The 26938-nt window shown below is 49.6% G+C and overlaps 2 long non-coding RNA genes across 9 annotated transcripts in view; one reads left to right on the top strand and one right to left on the bottom strand.

The window, feature by feature from the left end:
• LOC123618565 (uncharacterized) overlaps positions 1-26938 on the bottom strand; it is a 160439-nt gene that overhangs the window by 69792 nt on the left and 63709 nt on the right. The gene's annotated exons all lie outside the window — the stretch shown is intronic.
• Positions 4753-26404, top strand: LOC105073751 (uncharacterized). 6 transcript variants are annotated; one of them, XR_012500354.1, is made up of 7 exons: positions 4753-5043; positions 11334-13963; positions 15056-21593; positions 22164-22304; positions 24674-24809; positions 24931-25018; positions 25945-26404. It is a non-coding gene; the product is annotated as an uncharacterized LOC105073751 (long non-coding RNA). The 6 variants fall into 6 exon arrangements; XR_012500355.1 differs by having other exon boundaries at positions 11334-15290; positions 16209-21593; XR_012500357.1 differs by having other exon boundaries at positions 11334-18091; positions 20831-21593.

The raw sequence follows: 26938 nt of genomic DNA, 5'->3' as shown, positions 1-26938 counted from the left end.
AAAGCCAGCAATCTGGATTTTTTAAATATGAAACTTCCTGATTTACAAATATTGGCCACCGAACTTGGGTCCCATGAAGGGGTTCACTGGAAGCACCTAAAAATGTATTTTTTGTAACTCCTGCCCTGTCTCATGTCCAGCATAACTACACTGCTATGACTGTATTCCTATTTGTGTGTATCTTTTTTTTTAATTGAAGTATAGTTGATTTACTATGTTGTGTTAATTTCTGATATACAGCATAGTGATTCAGTTATATATGTATATGTTCCTTTTCATATTCTTTTTCATTATAGGCTATTATAAGACATTGAATATAGCTCCTTGTGCTATACAGTAGGACCTTGTTGTTTATCTACTTTATATATAGTAGTTTGTATCTGCTAATCCCAAACTTCTACTTTATCCCTCCCCTCTCTTTCCCCTTTGGTAACTGTAAGTTTGTTTGTGAATCTGTTTCTGTTTTGTAAATAAGGTCATTTGTATCATATTACAGATTCCATATATGAGTGATATATATTTGACTTTCTCTGTCTGACTTACCTCACTTAGTATGATAATCTCTAGGTCTATCCATGTTGTTGCAACTGGCATTATTTCATTCCTTTTTATGGCTGAGTAGTATTCCATTATATATACCACAACTTCTTTATCCAATCATCTGTCAATGGACATTTAGGTTGCTTCCATGTCTTTGCTACAATAAATAGTAAACAGTGCTGCTATGAACATTGGGGTATATGTATCTTTTCAAAGTAGAGTTTTCTCCAGGTATATGCCCAGGAGTGGGATTGCTGGATCATAGGGTAAGTCTACTTTTAGTTTTTCTGAGGAATCTCCATACTGTTTTCCATAGTGGCTGCACCAAATTACATTCCCACCAATAACGTAGGAGAGTTCCCTTTTCTCTACACCCTCTCCAGCACTTATCATTTGCGGACCTTTTAACAATGGCCATTCTGACCGGTGCGAGGTGGTGTGAATCCGTTTTATAAGAGTGCTCATTTGTTCAATGCAAATGTTTAAAACCTATGGTACAATGATTTTTGTACACCTGCTTTGGAAGTTTTTCACTGTTGATATTCTAGGAGTCTCAGGAGATGGCAGTGTCCGGGCATTGGCAACCTCCTTTGGTCTCCCTCCTGCAGGCCCCGAGGAAAACCTACAGAGAGACAGGGTGAGGCCTGTGCACACCCATATGCTGGCTTTCTCTGTCTCTCCCCGGGCCTGGGAGCCAAGAGTCCAGGCCTTTCCTGGAGGCTCTCTCTGCACTTCTGGCCAGGGCCTTGGCATCCTTCCTGGGCCAGAAACCTGGGTGTGGTTGGGGCTCCTTCCTGGGAGAAGGCCAGAGTGGGCCTCTGGGGAGGAGAGGGTTGTTTTCCGGAGTCTGGTGGCGCTTCTGGTGCTTAACTGGATTTCAAGCCTGCCACTAGCTTGAGTCATGGGAAGCTGAGCCAGAACAGGCGAGGTCAGGCCTCCAAGGGATCAGGGGGGCATCTTTAAGGGGGCTTTTAAAGTGCAAGGTTAAAGTCAGGGCCCTCACCGCCTTTGGTGGGACCTTGCCCACGGGCCCTGCTGGTCCCACCAGAGCCTGCTTTTTCCTTCTGCATCCAGCTCTTAGGGCTTGAACTAGGGATGATGAGGTGAGCTTCCAGAATCCCATGGCTCAGCGCATAAACATGGGTGGGGGTCAGCTCCTACAGGGCCCCAAGCCAGGCTGCTCTGGCTCCCGGGGAGGTGACCCCAGAAGGGCCAGCTTTGCACATGTTACACCTGCAGCCTGGACTCCACCCCTCCCACTGGCCCAGTTTTTTTCCTCTTTCCAGTCTCAGCGCAGACATCCCCTCCTCCAGGTAATAATACAGAGCACCAACAACTATCTGGTGAATTCACTCAGAGCCCCTTGTCAGTCCAATGTTCAAATTCAAAGAGAAATCCAGCTCTCAATTTTGAACTACCAATAAATTTGGCAAACTGGTTTCCTCCCCCAAGAATGAGAGCAAAAAGAGAAGAAACCCAAAACATAACTCTGAAGCTGCAGGAAGATCAGAGCAAAGAGGAAAAAGCAGCACAGGGACACTTAACTCAACAGAAGCACCTTTAGAGGAAGGAACAGAACAATATGTCAGCAGGATCTCAGACTGACCATGTCTGATGTTTGTCAGCATTGCCTTCAGAAACTGAGTGACTTTCCACTTTGGGCATAGACGGTAAAGAACTGAAGTGCTCCCTGCTCAGAATGATCTGGAAATGTTAATGCTTGTATGAAAGTCATATAATTAATTTCCAGTGGAGTATGTATTAAGTTAAAAGTATAAATATGTGAATCAGGCAAATTGTTTCAGCATTTATAATAATTTTTTCGCTTCTCAGACAGCTTTTGTTATGTATTTTCTGCTAGAATTACTTAAAACGACAACTTCTAAGCACAAAATAAATAAAAAGAAAATATTTACAGGAGAAAAGAAACCTTCTGATTGCCAAATATTCCTACATGGGTTTTGTCTCATTTAATCCCCCTAAAAGTCCTAGAAGGCGGGTATTACAATTCCTACTTTACAGATGAGGAAACTGAGGCCCAGAGAAGCTAAACAGGGCTCTTCCAGCTGGTGGGAAGTGGCAGGGGGCATACAGCTTCTGTCCGGATCGACCACCACAAGAGGGGACACAGAGGACACTGCAGGCTTGATGGAGACAGCAGGGTGGGACCAGTAGGGAGGGCTCAGGGGGTCATCCCAGCCCAGCCTGTCTCTCGCGGTGCCCTGACCCCAGGCAGCTGGGCATCAGAACTTGTGCCCTGGACCATGATAGCAGCATGATAATCCCCTGCTGCCTTGGGTCGCTCCCTGAGAAGCTCCACAGTGGCAGGGAGCTGTCCTGTTTGCCACTGTGGCCCCAGCATCAGCCCTGTGCCTGGCGCCTAGAGGGCGAGCAAGCGTTAGTCCAGTGAACAACTGATCTCTCAGCCTCAGTCTTTTCGTCCAACTGAAGTAGGTGGTGATGGGGTGAGTTCGGTAAGATAGTATATACCATGTGCTTGGCACATAGTAGGTCCTCAGGAGGAAATGAGGACTGATGATTATCAGTCATCAGCCCTTTGCCTTAAGAGGGGTCTGACCTAGCCTCCTTTTGCCTCACCTGCTACAAGCTGCTATTGGAGAAACCATCCCCTGAGGGGGGTCCCCACCCCAGAGTGAACCCAGAGGACCCCACTGCAGACTTCCCTGCCTCCCCTTGAGCACAGCCCTCCAGACTTCTGGAATCAGACGCCAACGAGGGAGAAGGGACATGAGCCACAAGGCCAGTGGGTCAAAGTCCAGTGCAGTGGCTACAAGCCAGGACCCCCTCCCAGGGGGGAGGGGGCAGAGTAGGAATGTAGTGGAGACAGGAGAGGAGGGGCCTGTGTGGCTCACTTCCTCTGACTAGGGTCCCTGGGTCCCCCACCCCATGGCATCAGGAGCACCCACAGGGTTGGGTGATGTTTTTTCTGAGTGTGACACACGTCGGCCAACAGAGGACAGCAAATACATTTTTTATGATCCTGGGAGGCTCAGTCTAGTCACGTTTACTTGAAAAGAGGCTGGGGCAGCCAAAGGGGACAAGTCAAGTCTCAGTTATTTGGATCCTTTTTGGGCAAGAGGGGACACTTCTGGGATAATCTGGGGGTTCTGGGAAAGGGGAGCAGGTCGGCTGATTTTGGGAGGGGCCTGGCTGTGGGGGTCTCCCTTACTGTTGGAACCTTCTGTAGTTTAGAGGTGGGGAGTAGCTTATGGGGGAGGGGAGCGGGTGTCAGCACCAGGGACCAGGTCTTTGCCAGGGAGAGGGTTCCCTCATACCCCAGCCCCCAGTTTCCAGCCTATCTCCCAGAGCCTAGGACTGTGAAAACAGCAGCAACCGAGGGACTTTGGAACAGGGAAGGGAAGCACAACTTTATTTTTTGGCCTGAAGGTGGGTTGGTATTTTGGGGAATTCTTGGGAACAGAGTATGTCTATCCAATTTCAAACCTGGGGCTTCTCCAGTCATCCCAGTGGAGGTTAGGGGCGGCCAAGGGGTGGGTGGTCAGGTGTGGGAGACAGTCTTGGTGCAGCTCCTACTTCTGTTTGTTCATGGGGGTAGGGGGAGTGACACAAATCGCACGAAGGGCTAAAAGCGCCAGCTGGCACTGTCACTGAGTGTTCCCGAAAGAGGGGGGCAGATCTGGGGGTGAGTCTGAATCTTAAGTAGATGTGTTCCCATTCAGACACCCCCGGCTGAGGGATCCCTAGGGAGCATTTGGAGGAATCCTGTCCGCCCCCCAGGAGGGAGGCCCGCCTAGGCTCCCTCCTCTGGGCCACAGGGGTATCGGAAGTGGGGAATCTCCCCTCTCCTGTGGGCCCCCCCCCCCCCACTTTGGAGAACCCCAGGCTCTGCCCCCACAGGTCAAAGCTGACATCGCCGCCGCATTTCTAGGAATGCCCCTATCCGCTGACTATATTTGGCGAGGGTTTCTAGGAAGGGCCCCCCCAACCCCACCCTGGCCCCCGCCCCAGCCCCCACGCCGGGCAGACGGGCGCGCTCGGCTTCCAGGCTCTCGCCCTCTCTCCCGGGCCGGGGAGGAGCCGCCCCGCCGCCTGGGCCGCCGCCGCCGCCTCCCCAGCGCGGCCAACCCCGGGCCGGCCCAGCCCCCGCCCCGGGCCGGCCATAGGGCGTGGGGTGGGGGGGAGCGGGGGAGGGGGGGGCCGGGCCGGGGTTGGGGGGGGCGGGGGCGCGGCTTTGTGGCGGCAGCGGACCGTGGAGGCCGGGTGCAGCCCCGTCGGCTCCGCGCTCTGGGCAGAAAAGGCTTTTCTACGCCCCCCGCCCATCACTTGGACTTGGTCTGGGGCGGGGGGAATTTTTTTCTGGAAGTACTCCCCCCACCCACGGTGAAGGATTTGAGGCTGGGCTCCAATCGAGGCGGAGGCTGCAGGGCCCGCGGGGCGCCCCCCGCCCCGCGCAAGCCTCCCCGGAGCCCTGGAAGGCGCAGCCCCGGGGGGCCCCCAGCACCCCCGGCGGAGGCAGCGGCGGTGAGTCTCCCCCTTTTTCTGCATGGCACCCCTCCCCCTGGCCAGGGCAGGGGCCGCGGCAGGTGGGTGCCCAGGCCCCCGGGTCAGAAGAGGGTGCGGGGCGGCTGCCTGGGGGGGGTGGGTGGCAACACGAGCGGGGAGGTGGCGGCGGGCGCAGCGCGCGGCTCTCCCGGGACCCGGCGCTAGACGCTTGTCTTGGCGGCGATCCGCCGCCGCTGCCGCCCCCCGAGGCGGCAGGGCTGGGCTCCCCCCCTCTGCCCGCTCCCTGGCTCCCGAGAGGGGCGTGTTAGGCGAGGAGGTGGGATGGGGGGCGAGGCAGCCCCCCACCTCCCTAATGCTGGGACTTGGAAATTAACCAGGCGGTTTGAAAGCCTACCACCCCGCCCCCACCCCAGAAAGCCCGTTCGGGAAACTGACTCGCTGCGTGACCCCGATATCAATGCCGTGCGGAGAACAGGCCGCCCGCTCGCGGGTCCGCGCCCGCCGCGCCTCTTCACTCCACGTGCGCCCGGGGCCGCGCTGGCACGGGCAGGGGGGCCAGCGCCAGCCTCCAGGGGCCGGGCCCTGGGGACATCCGGAAAAGCCCGGAGGACAGTCCCCGGAGTTACCACCTCCCGAAGTAAAGTTGCTGCCCCCTCCCTCGTGGAGCAGACGGCCTTAGTACGTTGGCTGTAGCTTTTGCTCAACATGAATAAAAAATTTTTTTAAATTAGAAAACCAAGGTTCCGGGGTGCGGATCGGGGTGTCAGGGCCCGAAACCACACCAAGTTGCTCTGGCAAAAGTTAGGAGAAAAAAAGGAAAAGGCATTTTGATTTGGGGATAGGGGGAGTGGCGTTTCTGGTTTCTCCTGCTTCCAAGCCCCACCGGGGAGCGTTGGAATGTGCCGCTCAGATCCTCTGAGGACACATCCATATTTATAATTTATTTTTAGGAGAAGTTGTGAAAAAGGGAGGGGGTTTAAAATGGGGAGAAAAGGTGTGTGTAGAGGGGTGGCCTTTCCAGAACCCAGAGGCTAATTGAGCTATTAAGATGGAAATCACTTCCCCCAGTCTGGGCAAGCAGCAAATTTGACTTTAATAAGACAATTAAGGGCACAAATAACTAAACTTTAGCCTGATTTAAGAAAGGGGGTGGGGTGGAACTGCACGAAGCACCCCAGGCACTCCTTTTGCGCTTTGCTAAGGGACATTTTGGACGCTCAGCGTCTTCCCTGGGAAGATTTCAGGCCCAACTATGGGTCTGGGGGCAAAAGAGGGAAAAGATACACCTCACCCCCTTCCCCACCGCGGATCCCTGGCTTATGAGTGATGAAACTGTCATCCCGTCATCCCTGCAGGAAAACCCAGTAATGATTCCTTTAATTATCTAGGATTCTCCAAAATCCTGTCTCAAAGGCAGCCTGCCCCTACTGTGAGCTGTGGAGGGGAACATCCTTCTGGAGAAAGAAGGTTTTGGAGGCCGTGGTCCCAGAATCGGGGTTTTGAGGGCGAGATGAGTTTATGTTTTATCCAACTGGCCCACAAAGTCCCGCTTTTGGGGTCATTCTAAACAGCGAGGGATTCAGGCCCCAGCAGCCCCTGGAGGGAGGGGCAGAGAGCTAGCTTCACTCTGAAAGTTAGTTGGTGAAAAGGGGGGAGGTTTGCTACTTTTGGTAAAAAAGTGAAATGCCATCTGGGGGATAATCTTGTATATATGTGTGTATGTGTTCTGTTTGTTGAACCTGCTGTTTTCAAGGGCCTTTCTTTGGGAGGCCAAAAAGCCTATGAGAAGACAAAAGTACTTTTTTTTCCCCCAATGGTTTAATGAGATGTTTTAGTAGATAGGATTTAAGGGAACAAGTGATACATAGGTTATGTCGAACCGCTGAACACCCCCAAAATCAAACACCGCTGAAGTTGTGAATCGTAGTCCCATTACATTTGTCTGCTTGCTCCCACGTGGAGCAATATTTCTTTGCAATTCTTTGCTACCTAGATTTTAGTCATTTTTATAGGAAACTCTGTCATCAGGGAATTCTCTAAGGCAAGGGTGGGAGAGAGGTCCAAATGCCCCTCCCAGAACATTAACCTTATTAGTTCGTGTTAATTTACACAGACATGCACATCCCTGCCCTCCAGTTGTAACCTATATAGACACCCACACACCTTCAGTTTATTTACTTGCAAACCTGGATTTCAATCAAGTGTTCACAGCAGGGCATAGAAAAGTGAGCTGTACCTGAGAAACTTTTGAACACAAAGTCCCTGATGGAAGATTCATGTCTAACAGACATGGCACATGTACACCCTGATGACATTTGCACTCTCGGGGCCTTGGCAAAAACCAGTTCTTTATTTTCAGAGTTCTTTCCCTTTGTTATGGGACGCGATGAAACAGCACAATTTTCAGGAGTCCACAATTCCAGCGTGGCTGGGCAATGGGAAGTTGTCACGTTGTGAATTGCTGAATTGTCACCCCTATCGTAGCGCCAGAGAGCTGACTGTCAGATCCTATTTGCTTTGCTAAATAAGGATATCTCACCAAATTAGCCTCTAATGATACTTCTACAAATAGGGTGTTTTACGTGAATTAACGAGGCCGGAACACCAAATGTCGCGCCAAGATACTGAGCTATAATCGCGGCGATGAAGCTGCGTGTTAAAATTACTGAATTGTTAAATGTGGAGAATCAGAATGTAGTGCTGAATGTGAACCAAGGACTGCTTTAATTCGAGTATTCGCAACAGTACAGTCACTGCGTATGCTCAGCCCTCTGAAAGGGTGCATGTAATTATGAATACATTTAGCAAACTCCCCCCCTCCCCCGACCCCCGACCCGCTCCGAGTCTGGAAACAGGCAAAGTAGTATGGTGAAGAGATTATAAATCAGTGCTTTGCAGTGGGAAGTCGTCATTAATTCGGCAAAGAATCACAGCTTCTTTTCATATTCTTACCACCGCCCTCCCCCCCACCCCGCCCCCAATAAGAAAAAAACCTCAACGGTGAAACTGCTGAATACATTCTGGCTTTTCTCCTTTTGACCCTCTGTGTGAAATTTCATTAAGCAGTTGCTATCCCCACCCCCCCACCCCCCGCAAAGAATTGTGGATCAAAAAATAAAAAGCAACTTTGAATTTTGGTCATAGCAGTACACAAGCTATGGCAAATCTCTTAGGGGAAAAAAAACGTTTCGATAGAAAAGAATATAGAATAGCGGTGGGGGGTGGTTAAAATATTTAGAGGAGGGGCTGCAATGAAACTACTGCTTCCTTAAAAATAAAACATGCGTTTATGACTCAAACCAATGAAAGTTGGAAAAGTCCCTAAGGGAACACTCCCTCTGTTCCTTGCTCCCAGCCCCTTATATGCAGACAGAAAGAAGATTCTTGCCAGATATATTTACAGCTTCCTAAGAGTACATCAGCTCAGCCTCTTGTAATTAGGATTGTAGAGTAAATACAGCTATTATTAGTATTAGACATGAGGGTAGAAATGAGGCTAATGAAAAGTTAAGGCAAACTTGGTCTTTAGAATCACTTGCCGGAAAGGGCATACGCAAACAAAATAATCCATTTTCTTTCTGGAGTTTTCTTCCTTGCCCAGCATCCCAAACTAGGGTAAAGTCCTTTTTGCCGCTTAGATTTGAGACAAGGTGAAGGTAAATGCCCAAGAAAAACACTGCCACAAATATGACGTAAAACAACCACAGATTTCAGGCCTAGTGTCATGTAGGCTTCTCAGGCCAAAGGGTGGCTGTTGAAGAGAGTTTGAAAGGAGGGGACTTCGGGGTCCCTGTCACCCCCAAGCCCCCCACTCCCCCTCGGGGTCTCTTTCCAAAACACCCAGTCATTGGATGCTGCTTTCCCAGGGTCCTCAGTTGTAGGGGGCGTGCACAAATATTTACAAAGCTTTCAAGTTTCTGACTTTACATCATCTTCCTTATATAAAACATCTGAGTTTAAGGAACCACAAAGCAAACTTTTCTCAGTGTCTCTGGAAAGGCTGCACCACTAGCATGAAAGGGAGACACACCTAGAAAATGAAAACTGATGTTGGTCTCCGAGGAAAGCCATTGTAAAAATGCCCTGGAAAGATGGGGGCAAATTTAGCCTCTGCTGGGGGATTTGGCCCAGACAGGGACAGGAGCCTTAAGGTAGCTGTGCAGCGTGGTGTGAAAGTTTTCTCAGAGATGTGCGGAAAACCAGGCTGTCTTGTTGGAATCATGCGTGAGATCAGTGCCCGGGCCTGTTGGCATCTCTGCCCAAAACAGCCTGGACCGCGGCCAGCCCAGGCCTGAACCACCACCGGAGCCTAGACAAGCCCCAGACAGGTGCCCTGGGACCTGGGGGCCCCCCCTGCAGCATTTCTTGGCTAGAAGGAGGGAAGGTGTTAGGCTCCCCAGCACAGCCTCCCCAGAGACCCTGCAGGGTTGACTGTCCTGGTTACCACGTGGGCTCTGGAGAGGGCAGAACCCCACTTTGCTAAGCGCAGGCTCGAGTCTGGCAGGTTCTGGAGCAGAGCTGTGCTCCTGCAGCTCAGGCTGAAGCTCTCTCCGCCCTCCAGCAACAGGGCTGTGATCCTTCCGTTTGGGGTAGGCCAAGGGGGCGTGGCGCAGGGCCAGCCACAGAGCACAGACGCATCTAAGCTACCGTGCAAGTTACCCCATGTGTGTATGTGTATGTGTGTGTGTGTGTGTGTGCGCGCACGCATGCTTGCTCCTGGCTTCTCTAGCTAGCAGGCCTCCCATCCACCCGGGGAGCTGAGCCCTCTTCTTTCCATCAGGGTGCAAGGAAAACCCAGGCAGGGGCAGGGCTGCAGCCTGGAAGTGGGGAGAAGGCTTTGGTGCACTATCAGGAGGTCTTAGGGGAAGACTAGGGAAGTCAATGAGGAGCCCTACATCTGAGCCACCCTGGGGGGCGGCAGAGAGAGAGAACTGGGTGGGCATTCCGGGATGAAACATGCAGAAGACATGCCTGCTCAGCCTTGGCACAGGAACTGGCCCGATGCGGGAAGCTGCTCCCAGCCCCGAGTCAGACTCTCATTTGGCCTCAGTAACTGGACTCCAGGCCACCAGAAGTCCCCGTGGGTTCCAGATTGTATCTTCGAATGGCATGAAAAGGTCCAGACCAGGCCCTCATAGGCCAGGCCATATTTAGCCTCAGGTTCATCCGGAGAATATTTTAGATGCTGGTGCTTGAAAGGCGAGCTCTGGGCCAGGTTGCCGGCTGTCACATGGCGAGTGTAGACTCGCTCCCTCGCAGGCCTGGCCGAGGTGGCCCGGTGCTCACCGCCACAGATGCCCAGTGTCCCGACCAGAGCTTCGGGGCCACATGTCAGGGGCCAAGGAGCCAGCGAGCGCCCGGGTCGTGGGTTCTGTGTTGGGAAGCCTTTTTGCCCCGTTTTCACTCTGATGGCGATAAGACCGCTTCCATTCACAGAACTCACAGAGGCTGTTTTCAGCCCCTGTCTTCTGCGATGGCCCAGTGTGATCTCCCAGCTTGCTGAGTGAGCAGCCTCCTCCTCCGGTGTCAGCAGCTGTGGAGGAGTTAACCCTTTCAAGGCCTGGGGGTGCTGGCTGGCATGGGGGCCCCTGCCTATGGAGACCTTGAAGGCCACACACTCCAGTGGAGCCCCTGCCCTTCACTCCTCAATTCTCATTCATTAGTGGCCAGACCTGAGGGTCGGCTCCCTGGAGCTTAGAGGTGATTTCCCCACTTTGGCCCCATCAGCAATAACCACCAGGCTCCCCTCCCTAACCGCTTGCCCTTCACTTGTTCATACAGCCCAGGGAAGAGCTGCTTGCTTTCCATGCATTTTCATCTGGGCTTCCAAGTTGATAACTTTCCCACATTCCAGAGGGAGGAGGTATTGATGTCCGTGCTTCACTTAGATCGTTCATGAGAGTTTGGAATAATCATCCGGGGTCTCAGGGAGACGCCACTGGCTGCAGGGATTAATCCTAGCAACCTGCGCTGGGATTCCGGATCCTGGTTTTCTGGGCACGGAGGAGTTGCGGCTGTACTGAGGCCACTGTGTGGAGACACATTTAGCCAATTATCAGCCAATAATTATCAGCCTTTCGGGAGCCTGGGTGGAGCCGCCGCCGTGCACCAGGAAAGTGTTGGCTTGTTTAAAGTTTGCTCTAACTTTGTACATTTTTTCCTTTTTAGTTTTGGCTCTTGGTGCTCCAAGAGCCACCACTTCCTGCCCAGCTGGTTCGTTACCGCAGGGAAAATGAGGGACTTTTGGGGGCAGATGTGTTTCCATTCCACTATCATAATGCCCCTAAAAATCCTTATTGCTCTTGCAGTATTCCTCGGGGGTCCCTGGGCCAGCCGTGAGTTCCTCCAGCAACTGAAAGAAGAGAGAAAGATGTTCCCCCAAATCCTCCTCTCTGGTCCCGGGTAGAGCTCCCCTCACGGCACTCAGAACTGGTTACCATCAGGACAAATAAAAAGATGCCGTCCGTGGACGCTGGTTAAATGCGAAACATGCTTTTTACCCTCCAGGGGCCGAATGTTGGCGATGAGGCTTGGGAAACAGGACAGCTGTGGCTGCTGTCAGCGATTGCTCTGGGGGCTCACGGAGGGGAGGTGGGGAAAGCAGGGGAGGTGGGGAAAGCGGGAAAGAAACAAGTGCTACCTGTTTGGCGAGGTGATTCACATTCAGCCTGGTCCTTCCAGCAGAGCCTCTGGGATCCTCACCTTGGCAGGGTCCCTGGACAGTCCTGACTTTCTCCCCAGCTCCCTGAGTCAGACCACTCTCCCACTCTCTGCCTCAGTTTCCTTATTGGGCAAGGGAGGGGCAACTCTCCATGCTCTGGCCCGAGAGGGTTCTCACTTGTACCTGGAATGTTATCGTGAGTTCAAGTGATGTACAAGCTCAGAAGGAGCTTTGAAAATGGGGGCGTTTGGAAGGTGTTCCGTAGCGCTGATACTTATTAATACACGCCTAATATGCTGAGACAACTCAGACAGGAGGGGAGACGGCAGCCCATCAGTGAGCACCGGTTTCTGGAATCATGGAATCAGCCAACCTCAGCTCTGCAACTCTTTCGCTGTGTCACCCCCAGGCAAGTGACTCAACCTCTCTGGGCCTCCATTTCCCCACGCAGGAAACCCATGTTTTGGAACAGAAGTTTTCCAAGTCCGATAGGCATGTACACCTACTCCATGATTTTTAGTAGTACCTGGCTAGAAGTGTAAATTATTCTAATAGGTATTTCTTTGTACAGCTAATTTCTATTTATGGCAAGCAGTCGGTTTTCAGTTTGGGGTAGGGAAAGAAAGGAGGGATCTTTTTTATATCAGTTTATGTAAGTTAAAGAGGGTGAGTTGCTTGAGAAAAATATTAGGCCAAGGATAGGACAGGTGACCTGAGGATGGGGCAGAACTCAAGATGATGGTTTGTAAAGTTTCGTCGTCCACAGCCTGAGGAATTCTTGTTTGTCTTAGGGACTGTCTGCAGCCACGTAGTCGGTGTAGGGAGAGGTAGGTTGCCAATTCCAATCTGGGGAGGGCTCCACCCCCAACAACCTAAGTGTCACATGTCTCCCCACCCCACTGCCACCCCAGCCCTGCTTGCCAGCAGTGGTGAGACCCCTCAGATCTCTGCCCCTGTGCCCACCCATAGCTCTGATTTGTCTCTTATTTTAGGATCACAGTGCCCGAGCACTCTCCTTCCTGGCCAGGGCGCCTCTCTGAGCCTCAGTTTTCTCAGTGAAATGAGAATAGTTAACCTTCTGTCTCGGGGCAGTATGGAGACCAGGGGTTAATGGGGCTCAACGGGGCAGCTCTGATGGCTTACAGACAGGGCACAGCTCAGAAGGCAGCGGGCACCAGCGGCCCTGGGGCAGGCAGGGGGCATAGCAGCACCCTTGGCCCGGAGGGGCACTCCTTGGCCAGGCCTCCCGTTACCGGGGCTGGGCATCAGCTCCCCACCCACCCCCTGGGATGGGGAAATAGCAGGCACTGGGCCCCAGCCAGCAGGGGCAGGCTCCAGTTTCACTTTCTGCTGTGTCATGGGGTGGGGGGGTGGCATCAAGGCCCAGCTGGCCAGCTGGGGCGGGCACCAAGAGGCTGGTGGACAGCTGCAGCCCAGCTGCCAAAGCACATCCCACGCCCGCCTTACAGCCTGCTGGGATGGGGGCTGGGCCCTCAGGGCGCCCCTTAAACGCTTTTCACGCCCTGCTGTGCACAGTGAGGAAAGCCAGGAGGGGGTGAGATGGTTCCTTTAGCCACAAGATCTCCCCAAAACAAATTCTTAATCCATGCGCTCTTGAGGGTCTGAGAGCTGCAGCTGTTAACTCTGGATCAAGTGCTGCTGTGTGCTGGGTGCCGGAGATACAGCAGAGGGTGAGTCAGGCTCCGCCCTCAGGGGGCTCCCAGTCGAGTTGGGGGAGATGGACAAAAGAGCAAAGAAAAAGAATCCCACGTCATGGGGACAATTCCACACTGTGTGCTTGGTGTTAGCATCTCAGGGAAGGGGCGTGCACACACGCATGTGTATGCACGTGTGTGTGCCAGGAACACGTCAACCCCTGGGACACATAGGTCAACTAAGAACACAGACCCAGGGGCCAGGTGTCCCATGTTTGAATCTGGATTCTTCCACCAACTGGTGTGTGACCTCAGACAAGTGCCCTCTCCCCTTTGGGCCTCAGTTTCCCCATCTGTAGTTGCTGGAATAATGGTACCTACGTGATAGGGCTGCATTGAGGATGAAATGAACATCCTTAAAGAACTAAATTCAGTGCCTGGTGTCAACCAGGTACTGTCTACATCTTACCTATTATCTAAGAATAATAATGTGTGCTGTTCTCATAGGATGAAATGCAGCCGTGACCGCTGGCTGAGAACAGCACCAATATTGTGGAGCCCACCCTCCCTGCCCCGCCTTTCACCTGCCTCATCTCACTTAATAGCCACAACCAACCCTCAGGTAGGCCTTAGCATCTCCTTGTTCCATTGAGGAAACGGAGGCTCAGGCAGGTGAAGAGATGTACACAGCTGGAGAGCAGTTTGACCCCAGGAGTAGGGCTGGCTTCACGGTTGTGGGCCTCCGTATCATTAAATGCTCTGCGATCATCATCCTTAAATTCTGAATAATTTTGGAACAAGGGGCCCACGTTTTAATTTTGCACATTCCAGAGCCAGCCCGGCCCAGATCTGACTTACTCCAAAGCCATCACTCATAACTCCTCCCATCCATATATCATAGAACCGGTCCAGACTGGTTTTCCAGTTCATTGGTACAGTATTTAGTGTGGGACTGAAGTCCTGTGGAGAACACAAAGACATATTAAGGGGCAGAATTGCCCAAATGCCTATTTGATTGTCCCCCCATTAGAAGGAAGGCAGGACAGTTGCCTGGGCAGGGGTGACTCATTCATTGCTGTATCCCCAGGGCCTGGCATGTATTAGCTGCTCAGTTAATAATTGTGAAATGAAGCAAATGAATGGGAGGCTGCTGTATCTTCCGAACTAAATCAGATTTAAATGACACCAGGAAAGCAGGTCATTAGTGGTGGCCACCCCCTGCCGGCTTGTGACAATCCCTCGAAGGGTGTGGAGACAAAGGTCTCTTTCATCCCCTGGCTACAGACCTGGGCTGCAAACCTGTGTGCCAATAGCTTGTAGCAGCTTACTGTTTAAACAGGTTCTGGTGGGGACCTCAGAGGTAACACAAGTGTTGAAGACACGCAGGCCTGGATTCCTGAGCGCCTGTCACTGGGGAAGATGCAGAGCTTAGCCAAAAGAATATTCAGGTTTTTCAGTTTCAGTTCGGGGCAGGCTCAGCTCCCCGATCAGGACCAGAGGGCCCAGTTTCCTGGACTGCTAACTGAGAGGGTTTAGATTTGGGGATTGCAGGTCCTTTTTCCTCTGAATTAGAGTTTTCCTACGTTCTCACAGTTCCAAATTTGCTCCCCACAAAAACCTTACTGAGCTTTACTAAGAAGCAAAGAATCATCTCAAAAGCCTTTAAGATATTTATAACAATAATAAACGTGTTTTTTGCCAACTGTTTTCACAGGCTTGGCTGCCAGTGCTTCAGATAATAACCACGTGAAGTAGGAGTTACCATCCTCATTTTCTAAATAACATCCCAGCCACCACCGTGGACTGAGTGCTCGATATGAACTAAGCTCTTTACACGTACGAAGTCATTTTAGTTGCACGAGCCGTGTGTAAGGGAGGCTGTGTTACTGTCTCTGGCTTCCTGATGAAGAAGTAAGCGTAGAGAGAGGAACCGAAACCCTCCATAGACAGTAAGTGCAATGATTGGATGGGGCTGTGTGTTCCAATAAAACTTTATTTACAAAACCAGGAAGTGCGCTCGCTTTGGCCCCCAGGCTCTAGTTTGCCTACCTGGTTCCAGACCATAAGACCTGCCTTCCAGTTAGGAAGAGTCAGGCCCTGGCAACGGCCTTCCTGCCCATCTCCCTGCTCCTGTGAGGTGACTGAGTTACATTTCAGAACAGAGACCAGTGGGCAAGGGGAGAGGTTGAGTTGGCCCCTCTTTCCTTGAAGGGATTATGAAGCTTTTGGAATTTACAACTATTAGGACTTGTTATTGGCTGCCATGATGGATCACCATGGGGACATTAAAACTGTCACTTTAATAGCTGTCAACTGAGTTAACTTTTACAGAAGAAGGTGTTATAGTTTAGGAAAATACCTCAATGGGGCATTTTGACAGTGGAAGGAACTTCTCTTTGGAGAAGGCACTTCTCTGTAGTTGGTGAGCATGGAAATAGAATGAAAAATGTCTCAAGGCAGAAGAAGGTTAACAGGAAGGGGAGGTGGAAATTTGTGTGTGCATGCGTGTGTGTGTGCACGCGTGCATGTGTGCACATGTGCAGAGAGAGGGTGGAGGAGAAAGAGATTTCCTAAAGACAGGAGGCTGGATTTCTGGCAGGAGAAGGGGACAGAAGGGAGGGCATGACTTTTTTTCCCTAACAATTTTATTGAGACATAAATCATTTACCATATAATTCCCCCGTTTCAAGTGCACAGCTCAGTGGCTTTGTATATTCAGGACTATGTGACCATCATCACAGTCACTTTTAAGACATTTTCATCACCTCAGAAGCCCCGTATCCTTTAACACACTACCCCCACAATCTTCCAATCCCTCCCCCAACCCTACTCCTAAACAATCACTAATCTGCTTTCTGTCTCTGTAGATTTGCCTGTTCTGGATATTTCGTACAGATGGAATCATATAGTATGTGAGCCTTTGTGACTGGCTTCCACCCAGCGTGATGTTCTCAAGGCCCATCCACGCTGGAGCACATGTCAGAACTTCATTCCTTTTTATGGCGAATAACATCCACATTTTATTTAATCCATTTGTTAGCTGACAGACATTTGGCTCTCATGCAGAACGCAGCCATGAATATTCATGTGTGAGTTTTTGTGTGGATGTACGTTTTTGCGTTTCTCTTGGGGGTTCTATCCAGGAGTGGAATTGCTGGGTCATATGCAGCTCCGCGTTAACACTTTGAGGGGCTGCCCAGGGCACATCTCATAGTGCCTTTTTCAACCTTATGTGATGGAAATTTCCTGCGATGCTGAAAATGAGGAAGCACCCCGAATCCATCATCCAGGGTCAACCACAATCAACCTTTTGCTGGTCGTGTTCCTTCTGCCTTCCCTCCTCCACTGTCGCTTCCCACTGAGTAGCTGGAAGCCAGTTCCTACCTTGCACTTGATGGTGTTAACTTGGCTGAGAGATCAGTGTTTTCTTCCATACCAGACCTTCAGTCCAGGTCTCCTATACCCACCTCCTCATGTGGATGGACTTGGGGGACAAAGGAGGAATTGGGGCAGAGTCTAGATTGGGTCAGTGTGAGGTGCAACAGGAATGCTCCTGAGTGACGCAGAGCTAGCTACACAATTTGCAAAATGAAAATGTGGAGCCCTTTGTTCAAGATTTAAGAAGCTCAAGATGACACCAGTAGAGCATTAAACCGAACGTAGACCCTGCTCAACTGCACTGGTCATGTGGCCATGAGGCCAGCAAAAGAGCACTCAAGCAGAACTGGTTCATTCGGTGCAGGAGTTTAGAGCCTTGGGTGTCTAGGAGAGACACAAGCACCCCTCTTCCCCAGTCCCTGGAAAGGTTCCGAGGGAAGCTGGGTCTCCCATGGCATGTAGGACAGGATTCAAGCCCATTCCATTTGAATCTCCAAAAATAAGATGACCCCAGTTGACATGTGGGTTATAAGTATATTAGAAAAATAGCCATCTGTCTTAAGCCTTCTTCCCTAAGAGCCTGCATTTGTTTTGTTTGGCCACACCATTTTGTCGTGTACTCTGATATCACAGCAAATGACAGGGCCAGTCTTCAGAACAGAGGCCTGCTGGTGAGCAAACAGTTCAGAGCAGGACCAGGGATGCCCTTAGAGGCAGGTGGCCACGGCAGACTTTGGCATCCAATCATGGCACCCAGTCCCTCCCAGCTCAGACAGAGCTCCATTATCCTCGAAGCATGGCCTCCGGCAGCAAAGGAACCTCATTTCCTGTGCTTATCTAGACTCTCAACCTAAGAATTCACCCAGAGATTCAGAGCCTACCTTGTGTATTGGGATGACACTCTAGGATGCACTCAGGCTAACAGGACCTTGTCGTGAAGGGGAACAGAACTCCACTGGGAAGGAGAGAGAGCGTGGAAGAGATGGACTCCTTGAGGAGAGAACAGATAAGGACTTTGTAGCTCCTCCTGTTCTCTGTGGGATGTTCAACCAATGAGTGAATGCTCATTCATTTATTCAATTATTTGAGTACCTACTCTGCATTAGGGGCTGTCCTGGGCATGCGCAATACGTCCCTACCCTCAGGGGCAGGAGAGGCCATCATAAACCAAAGAAGAAAACGTTTTATATTTGATTAAAATAATGTCTTAACAATGGCAAAAAACAGCTACAAGTCTGAGTAAATCCCACTGGCAATTTGGGGGTTTATAGACAAAGTGGATCTTAAACCGAAGCCCAACTCAGGACTGAAGCAATTCTCGGCAGAGCGGATGCAGAAGCAGCCCAGCCAGGAGAAGGCCCCGGGGGAGGAGGTAGGTGGCTCTGGGTTTTGTTTTGGGTTTTTTTTTCCACCGCCAGCACTTTCTACCCCACTTGTGGTAACGGACGCAGTGCCCAATGGGAATACAGCCAAAGGTGGCCCCTTACAACACCCAAGCCTCAGCTGTAGTCATTGGTCCAGGTGTGGGCGCGTGACCTAACATGGCCAATCACAGCTGCTCACTTCGAGGTGGGCCGCAGTGATTGGGCCAGGTGTGATCATGTGACCCAGCAGGGCCAGTCCAGGATTGTCCTAACTAGCTGGAGGGAAGGTTGCTTTTTCCCCACCCCCTCTCCAGCATCCAGAGCTACCTGTGACCCCAGAGACTGAGGCCAGAATGGAGGGAGGGATAAGGAAGGGACAGGATGGGGGGGATGGGTAGGGGAGTACGGGAGAGACCGGCGCTGTGTGCTGTTCCTGGATCCAAGAGCAGCCAGCCTCTCATTCATCATAGCTACATAAGGGATGAATCCCCCGTCTTGCCTCAGTCAGATCAACTGGTTTCTCGATGGCCCAAAGCATCCCAAAATTCAGGACTTGGGAACCGTTTCTTTCTCTCACATGGATTATGTGAAGCTAAATGGCGTATATTATCCTCAGAACTCATTTTCCCCTCGGTTTGCCTGCTGTGCTGGAGAACGAGAGATTCTCCAGACACATCTCCATACCCTGCCTCGACTGCCTCTCCCCCAGTTAATTTACCGCTGAATCAGAGCTAAACATTTGCTCCCGGACTTCTGGTCCTGCCCTCTTGCTGCTGGCTTCTGTCTCCTCGACCTCACTCCCAACACACACTCACCTCTCTGGCCCACCCTGCTCTCCACCAAGGACGGAGCCTGCAGCTTGTCCTGGCCTCTGCTCTGATCCCCGCCATGTTATAGTTGTAAAGGTTTACTTAGGACTCTGCCCCGCATGAGCGGTGACCTTGAGCATGGAGACCCAGGTGTCACTCATCTTTGCACCCTCAGCTGCTGGCATGCAGCAAGGGGGCAGCACCTGTGGGAGGGAAGGAGGCAAGGAGAGGAGGAGGGGAGACAGGATCGCTCATTCCTATTGATTCTGGTTGCTCACATTGTCACAGTCATGTTCTAGACTTGTTTCCTCTGCCAGATACTCTTCTGTCAGGAGGACACAGCTCATGCCTCACCTCCTTCAGGCCTCTCCTCCAATGTTACCTTCCCAGTGAACTACATTCTCCCAGACCCCTTTTTTCCCCTCTTTTTTTAATATCTATTTTATTTACTTTGTAGGGTTTTTGGTTTTTGGAGGGAGGTAATTAGGTTCATTTAGTTAGTATTTTATTTAGTTAGTTATTTTAATGGAGGTACTGGGGATTGAACCCAGGACCTCGTGCATGCTAAGCATGTGCTCTAACCATTGAGCTATACCCTCCCCCCTCTCCCAGTCCCCTGCTTGACCGCTGCCCCTCTTCCATCCTTTCTTGTTCTCTTTCTTCTTCCCATCCACCACCATCGGTCTTTCTCCATGTTTTATTTATTTTATTTACTGTCTCTCACTGAAGCGTCAGCTCCAAGTGGGCAGCCATCTTTGATTTTTTCTCCACTGTATCCTCAGCACCTACTAGGTGCTCAGTAAGTATCTGTGGAATCAATGGATGAATTCACCAAAACCAGTCTTACCAAATTTGTTTCTCAAAGTGCCGATGCACTTTATGCATTTCACATGTGTTAATAAAAGTCAGGTGATGTACTAGTTTCCTAGGGCTGTCATAACAAATTACAAATGGAGTGGCCTAAAGCAACAGAAATGTATTATTTCACAGTTCTGGAGGCTGGAAGTCCAAAATCTGGCAGGGCTGAGTACCCCCCGAGGTGCTCCGGAGCAAAATCTGTTCCTTGTCTCTTCCAGCTTCTGGTGGCTCCAGAATTCCTTGACTTATGGCCGCATCACTCTGATCTCTGTCCCTGTCTTCATATGTTTTCTCTGTGTCTGTCTCTGCTGCTCTCATGTAAAGATACATGTAATTGCATTTAGTGTCCAGCCAAATAATCCAGGATGAGCGCCACCTCTCAACTCAAGATCCTTAACTTAATCTCGTCTTTTTCCATATAAGGTAACCTGTAAAGGTTCTGGGGCTGAGAAGTGGGTATAGCTTTTCTTTCTCTGGGGGCCACTGTTCAGCCCACTATGTTATTTGCACGAAGACCAGAAAAGCAAAGATTCCCACTGCCACTCTGTTGGCCTGACAGATATGTAATGAGTATGTTGCTTCAGTCAGACCCTGGAAATGATTTTTAAAACACCATTTTATGTTTTTTAATTATCCCAATTAAAAAAATAATAATACCATGCTCATGATAAGAAACACAGTACAGAATTGTGGGAGATGCAAGAGCCCTTTGCAATTTTTCTCTAACTCCAATTTCAGTTTCTAAATGTAACCACTATAGGCAGTTGGCATACTCCATAAATTTTCTAAGCATATTCGAGAGCATACACTTTTTTTTGCTCATAACATTAGGAAAATTGGGGGCATGACAATATATTCTGAAGACCTGACAGCCCTCCAATCCACCCCAATCTTTCTAATGACTTCTAGCAATGCACCATACTTAACCTGTCCCCTACTGGCCAACATTTCCATTCAACTCCAGGATTTTGCCATTATAACACATAGACTCCCTGGCACTTGGCCAAGTATATTCATAGGATACAGTCCTAGAATTGGGATGTCTGAGTCAGAGGATATGTGCATTTTTAATTTCTGTAGCTACTGCCCAGTACCCTCCACAAAGGTGGCATCAGCCACACACCCATCAGCAATACACACGTGAGGGTACCTGCTTCCATCACCCTCACCCACCCTGGCAAGGACGCAGCACATCGGGGGAAGCAAATCCCAAATTCAGGTAAGTGGACTTTCCATGTGGGCCTGAGTAGGGGTGGACACAGCCTCCAAGGTTGTCCCTTTAGCCTGTGGAGGCGCTAAGCCATCCAGGGTTCTCATTTGGGTCTAATAAACAAAGGCAGGGCTTGGGGAGATGAGCCAGAACCATGCTGCGAGATGCCTTATGCAGCTCAGTATTTATTTCTTCAGTGCAGTTAGAACTTAAATATGGTCAAAACATATTCTTCTTTTAATTTACACAAACAAATATGTTCCCAGGCTGACACCTCTGGTGCCAAGTTTCTAGGGGAAATGAAATTCTACTATGAGATTATAAACCACTAGAGAAAAGATGAGGATGGAAAAGCCGCCGCCGTCAGCTTCGCGCGTCCGAGCGGGGCTGCTGAGAGATGTTTCAGAACCGGGCTGCTGCTTCTCAGTCTCTTTCTGTTTTTGTTGCAGATAAACCTGCCAGTAATTTTAGCAAATGAAACCTGGAATGCCTAAAGGCCAGAGGATGGAAAACGCTCCGGTTTTGATAAAAGGAGGTCTGCTCGGCTTGGACTCCTCCGTCCTGCTAGTCAGGAGACACAAAGATTTATCCAGAGAGGGGCTGATGAACTGAGGAAAGAGAAATGGGGCCAATGTGAGTTGCCTTTCAAGAGCTGTGCTAATATAAAACCAAGCAACTTGAATTAGTTCCAAGAGGGGATTAAAGCAACATGTTATTTTGAGTGATTGCTTAATTTATTGAGCTGTGGCTAGATCTGTAATGAAATACAGCCCTTACAACTGATAACCTCCTGCTGCAATTGAACTTCTACTACAATTAAGGAATATTCTCGGAGAGTTTCTCTGGAACAGCTCAGAATTTTTAGTCTGTGGTGGGGTGCTTCTGTGGACTCATTTTCCAGGCAAGCATTTTTTTTTTTTTTTTTGCCTTTAAAGAGTGACGGGTTGATGTTAATAAGGAAAATCAGCGGTGTTTTACTGAATGCCTTGTGTGCACTGGGCGCTTAACATACATCATCTCTAATCCTGACAGCAGCCCAAGGAAGTAACTCTTATATAAGTCCCCACTTTACAGCTATGAGGTTCCAAGATGTTAAATAATTTTCCAAAGTGGCGCTGTCCAAGATGGTAGCTACTAGGCACTTGGGGCTATTTCTGTGTATAATAGTTCACATTTTAAAAAATCTAAAAATTCACTTCCTAGGTTGCACTCAATAACTAGTTCAAGCGCCCAATAGCCACATGGGGCTAGTGGCCACCACACTGGACAGCGCAGAGCGCGACCGTTTTGATGACTGCAGAAGGTCCTGTGCCATTGACCAGTGCCGTTCCAGAGATTTCACAGGTAGAAACTGGCCGGGTCAGATTTCAAACCCAAACTAATGGGCTTTGAGGGCAGCATCTTCCACCCCGCCTTGCTTCCTTTTTCTCCTTTGGCTGAGAAGCAGGGACTCGAGCAGCGATTCTAAACCCTATGTGCGGCTGCACGTTAAAATTACCTGGACTGCTTTAAAATACAGTATCGCTGCTAGGCTCCCAGCCCTAGAGATGCTGACTGGTGATTGGGAGGGGTTTTTATAGTGTCCCGTGCAACTTAAGTGTGCAGTCAGGATTGAGGGCAGTTAGATGAGAGGGTCCACACACAGGATGGTGGAAGGAACTGGTTCGTCTGCCATGAGCATGTGGTCCTTTGTGGACCCTTGTGGACCCTGACCCTCTCTCAGAGCCACTCTTAAGCCTCCTGAGCCGTCAGAGAGCTCAGGTTCATTTCTGAGGGAAAGACTTGAGTACTTTCTCACATGCTTCCTGCTTGATGGATGGAGACACACAACCCAGAGCACTGCCATGGCAGAAAGGAGATGTGGATGTAAGATTACGGAGACGAAGTGAACAACTGGAGTCCCAAATTTGAATTGAAAGCATCCATGTTTTGCCTTACAAAATAAAGCATGCGTTTCCTACCTCTGTTCACTGAAAAGCTGAGAAATAATGGGCAGTTCTGTAACAGTGAGCACCCCCAGCACCCACAGGGCGGTCTCTAAGCACCACTTCTAAGCAGATGTGCTCTGTGGAGGTTCTGTGGAGAGAGGGCTGATTCCAGGTCTGAGGCAGGAAATGTGTGAGATGAGCCTGGAACATCTTGTCATCTGGTTGCACGGAAGCTGTCAGAGACTTTCGGGGACACGTCAAAAAGGAGGCAGGAAGGGAACATGAAGAGGCTCCCACTGGCCAAAGATGGGAGAGTTTGAGCATCGCTAAGAATAATAACTGCAAGGGATGGAAACGTGTCATAAACATCCAAGTCTGCAAGTCCACAATGATACTGAGAAAAACAGAAACTCACTTGTCATCTTTGGAGGAGGCTGGGAAACCAACCTCTTATTTTTGTCAAATAAAGGGAAAGAATCAAGCATTTGTCCTTTCTGGTATGAACCATACTCTACAGCAACCAAAGAGTTGATATGGGGAAGTTTCTTTATAGAAGAACCCCAGCTAACAAACAAAGACAGAAAGAGAGATGTAGTAAGCCACCATTTTGCAACCTCTCATGCATCTAGACAGCGATCATCAATGGCTGCCAACACCTCGAAGAGGGACAACCACACGTTACGTGCCTTCAAATAGAAATACGAGACAGCCACTGGGAAGGAGTCCTACACACACACACACACACACACAACTAAATCTAAGTGAATCTAAGTGAACTTCTAGATCTTACTACTGATTTAAAAGAAATATAATAGGGAGAGGAACACGTGTAACACCAAGATGGGGATGCAATAAGCAAAATCCAGATTGGGACATTCTACAGAACAACCAGCTCAGTTTCTTCAACAAATAAATTGCAAGAGAAGGAAAAGGGAGGGAGGGAGGGAAAACCCACAGATTAAGAAAGATATCAGAGACGTATCAACCAGTCACAATGTATGAGATTTATATGGATCCTGATGTTAACCAACTGTAGAGAAAACATTTATGAGACAACTAAAAAAATCTGAACACTAGATATTTGCTGATATTAAAGCATTACTGTCAGTTTTAGTAGGGGTGATGGTGGTGGAAAAAAAACCTTTTTATTTGGAGTTATATACTCAAATATTTGCAGAAGAAATGGGTAATGTCTGGAATTTGCTTCTAAGTATCTGGGATGAGGGAGGAGGGGAAGGGGGTATAGATGGAACAAGATTGGCCAAGAATTGGTGATTATTGGAGCTGGGTACTGGGTAGCTGGGGTTTATTGTACCATGTACTCTACTCTTGTGTACACTTAAAGTTTTTTCCTGATAAAGATAAATAAGAATCAGCCTTTTCCTTCCCTTCTCTCAAGGGTATTGGTTTGGCCCGCCCACCCACTGCTGGCATCTCTGGGGCAAGCCTGGGGAGCAGGCTTGAGATACTTCTCAGCACATCATGTGTGCATATCCCCTCCTGTCTCCATGGTGACCAGTGAGGTGAGGAAGCAGCATCCAAAAGGCTCCTGTCCACATGAGGATCTGGCCAGGCTGCTGGCGTTGTGCCCGGCCCACCATAGCTGCTCCCTTTGGAGAATTCCTAGTCAGATCATCACAGCCCCCAGATCTGCCTCCTTGTACCCCTCTGCCATCACCCTTGCCCTCCCTTTGACCCTCTGAGGAAGTAGAGGCCAATTAGTGGAGAGAACAGAACCCTGAATTGGATCCAGGTTCAAATTTTGACTTCTCCTCTTAATGGCAGGACCTTGAACTTCCCCGGGCCTCGATGTTCTCACCTGTAAAACGGGCATAATGTGACATCAACTAACTCAACAAATCTTTATTATGGGAGGACAGTGGCAAAAAGGACCTAGTCTCATGGAACTAGACACTTGGAGGTAAGAAGACAATATTAAAAGTATGTACTAATGATAAAGGACAAGTTGTAAAAAATTTTTTTGAAAACTGGCAGTCCGTCCTTAGGACGTATAACTCTCAGTCATACTTCTCGTTGATCAGGATCTCCACACTTTCCAACGACTGAGTATCCAGCTCTGCCGGACCCACAGAATATTTTCACTTAACTGTGTGCTCATATTTCCATGAAGTAAGTGCTATTCTTCCCATTTCATGGGGGAGGAGCTAGGTATGGAGAGGTGAGGTGACTTGGCCACAGCTGCACTGTGGGTACACTGCCCTGTGGGTACACTGCCCTGTCTTCTTTGCTCAGCCTTGTGCATTGATTAAGCTCTGAAATGCAGTAGCATGGCCAGGAAACCAGAACTAACAGGAGACCAAGAGCTCTCCAGGTCAAACTCCGTTTTGCAAATGAGGAAACAGCGCCCAGAGAGGCCAAGTAACTTGTTCCAAGCCACACAGCCAACGAGCTGCTTAGCCTGTGTCCAGGCTGCTAGGGGAGAAGGTGCAGGGAAGTCTCACACGGTGAAGGAGGCTGACTCTTCCTGTCCCCTTTTTTTTTTCTTTTTGGTGGGGGGAGGTAATTAGATTTATTATTATTATTTTTTAATGGAGGTACTGGGGATTGAACCCAGGACCTCATGCATGCTAAGCATGTGCTCTACTACGTGAGCTATACCCTCCCTCATTACTGTCCCATTTAATCCTGTGCCAGGGTGGGGTGACCAGCCATCCTGGGATTTCCTGGGACTGAGGACTTTGGGCATTTAAGCCAGGAAAGTCCTGAGCTAACTGAGATGAGTTGATCATGCTGTTTCACAGTGAGGCATCTAAATGGATGTTTTCCAAGACATGTGGCTGAGAAGCAGCACTGAGTCCCCACAGAAATACGAGGGTTTCACGCTTTATATAATTAACTGATTAAAAAAAAATTTTTTTAAGGGAGGTACTGGGGGTTGAACCCAGGACCCTGTGCATGCTAAGAAAGGGCTCTACCACTGAGCTCTACCCTCCCTCCATTACCTCATCATTAATATCTAGTCTCCCACCACCCCAGCTAGACCATCAGTCCATGGGGGCAGGGACCAATATGTGATGTTCACTTCTGTTTTACAGCCCCTGAGTCAGTGGTGACACATGAATGACACTCGACAAATAGTCATTGACGGACCAACCAAAGCTGCCATCACCTCTGACTGGGCCTCCATCCGAGACTGCAGAAATCCTCTGTAGCCACCGTGACCTCCAGTTCCCATTCAGACAGGCTAGTATCCGTGAGGTCACACGACAGAAGGTGTTTCCAGAGAAAAACTGGCCAAGAGGCTGGCGGACAGGATCGGGTGTGTTTTTTCTTTAATTGTTGTACCTGTTCTGTCTGTTCTTTCTTGGCTCGGTTCACACACACACACACACCCCACCCCAGCACCAGCTCAGGAAAAAACAAAACCAAAACAAAACATTACGGCAGAGGTTGAGCCAAGAAAGCTGGCTGGTTCCCTCTCTGCTTGTAATTAATGCTGAAAATGTTCATGACTTGCCTTGGCCACAGAGGTAATAATAAAATTATGCAGTCTGATTATTTGGCTACCAATTCTAATTCTTCTTCTTCTTCTTCTTCTTCTTCTTCTTCTTCTTCTTCTTCTTCTTCTTCTTCTTCTTCTTCTTCTTCTTCTTCTTCTTCTTCTTCTTCCTCTTCTTCTTCCTCTCCCTCTCCTCCTCCTCCTCCTCCTTCTTCTTTCTTCCTTCTTCTTCCTTCTTCTTCTCCTTCTTCCTTCTTCTTCTTCTTCTTCTTCTTCTTCTTCTTCTTCTTCTTCTTCTTCTTCTTCTTCTTCTTCTTCTTCTTCTTCTTCTTTCTTCTTCTTCTTCTTCTTCTTCTTCTTCTTCTTCTTCTTCTTCTTCTTCTTCTTTTCTTCTTCCCCTTCTCCTTCTCCTTCCCCTTCTCCTTCTCCTTCCCCTTCTCCTTCTCCTTCTCCTTCTCCTTCTCCTTCTTCTTCTTCCTTCTTCTTCTTCCTTCTTCCTTCTTCTTCTTTCTTCTTTCTTCTTCTTTCTTCTTTCTTCTTCTTTCTTCTTCTTTCTTCTTTTTTTCCTTCCCCTCTCCTTAAATTAATTC

The sequence above is a fragment of the Camelus bactrianus genome, chromosome 18 (genome assembly GCF_048773025.1).
Source record: "Camelus bactrianus isolate YW-2024 breed Bactrian camel chromosome 18, ASM4877302v1, whole genome shotgun sequence".
NCBI classification, from domain to species: Eukaryota; Metazoa; Chordata; class Mammalia; order Artiodactyla; family Camelidae; genus Camelus; species Camelus bactrianus.
Note: the sequence above shows the minus strand (reverse complement) of the source record. Positions and strands in the feature narration are given on the sequence as shown.